We start from the raw sequence: 1,407 nt of genomic DNA, 5'->3' as shown, positions 1-1,407 counted from the left end.
ATTTCATCAACCCACGTATCTCAGAAGGAGGTGAAGAAATCATACTAAAATTCTTGGGATATTTCTTGTTTCGATACTGAAATAGGCATGTTAATTTAATGTTTTCCAGAGGAGGGAAAAGAGGTGGTGGTGATGGAGGAGGGCACTTGTGGGGAAGACCACTGGGTGTTATATGGAAACCAATTTGACAATAAACTATTTTTAAAAAAAGAGAGAGGGAGAAAATTAAATAAATGTTTTCCAAGGGACCCACATATGGAACACTTAGAGCTGTGATTCCCTTCAGTCACAAGACTAGACCCAAATGCCCAAGGGAAGACTCTAAAGAAAGAGGTGATGAATAGCGTGATCAGGTCCTGAGGAACACTAGCCCATGTTCCTAGAGTGACATGATTAAAGAATTAGAGAAGGGTGATGTGAGAAAGGATACCTGGTAGAGATGCAGAGGAGAGAGAAAGGAGGTAGGAAAGGAGATAGAGCAGAAATGACGTCAGGTACATTGGCCAGAAAACCTGGAAAATAGATTCTGCAAAGGATAAAGTGAGAAAGGAATGCTACCTTCCACTTAGGAGGTTCTATGTCCAAGAGGTCAAAGTTTTCATCTTGGGAAGGTCCAGAGTTGGAGGTGATTGCAAGTGAAGAAAGGAGACCAAGAGAATGAGGAAATAAACTAGAAATGTTCCAGAGTCAAGAAGGCACAGAGAGACCATCCATCAGGGTGTAAAATTCATTGGACCCTTCGCCAAAGGCTAGAGAGGAACCTTACTGGCTCAATTATGCCATCTGTCTGGGCAAAACACGCTACTTCCTTCGACACAAAAACCCCTGATAGCTTCTGCAAGACATCTTTTCGGCATCTGTGTTCACTAATCTCACACTAAAAGGATCCAGAAGAAGCCTTCCACCGTATTTCCCCTGGGCCTTAAACAGCCCTGTAAGGAGTAGTCGGGAGAGGTGGCTTCTCAGGCAGACACTGAACTTGCGTGTTCAGGGCTGAGCAGGGAGGAAGCAGCAGGTGCAGCGACCCAGGGGAGGAGGTTTGTGTACGAGGCTGCAGCACTGTGGGAGGAGAGCTATAAGTCTGCTGACAGTAATAAGTCGCCACGTCTTCAGCCTGGAGGTTGCTGATGGTGAGGGTGAAATCTGTCCCAGACCCACTGCCGCTGAATCGGTCGGGGACTCCAGATGCCCGGGTGGATGCCTCATATATGAGCAGCTTAGGACGCTGCCCGGGTTTCTGCTGGTACCAGGCTATGTCGTTGCTAACACTCTGACTGGCCCTGCAGTTCACGGTGACGCGCTGACCCAGAGACACAGCCAGGGAGCCTGGAGACTGCGTCATCGTGATCGCCCCACAGGCACCTGCAAGCAGAGCGGGTAATGATGAGACACACGCACTTTATCGCA

At 48.0% G+C, this 1,407-nt stretch overlaps 1 protein-coding gene across 6 annotated transcripts in view; it reads left to right on the top strand.

The window, feature by feature from the left end:
* LOC115290063 (immunoglobulin kappa light chain-like) overlaps window positions 1-1,407 on the top strand; it is a 33,546-nt gene that overhangs the window by 1,598 nt on the left and 30,541 nt on the right. The gene's annotated exons all lie outside the window — the stretch shown is intronic.

Source organism: Suricata suricatta, chromosome 4, assembly GCF_006229205.1.
Source record: "Suricata suricatta isolate VVHF042 chromosome 4, meerkat_22Aug2017_6uvM2_HiC, whole genome shotgun sequence".
Classification (NCBI taxonomy): domain Eukaryota; kingdom Metazoa; phylum Chordata; class Mammalia; order Carnivora; family Herpestidae; genus Suricata; species Suricata suricatta.
This window is presented reverse-complemented; position numbering and strand designations above follow the sequence as displayed.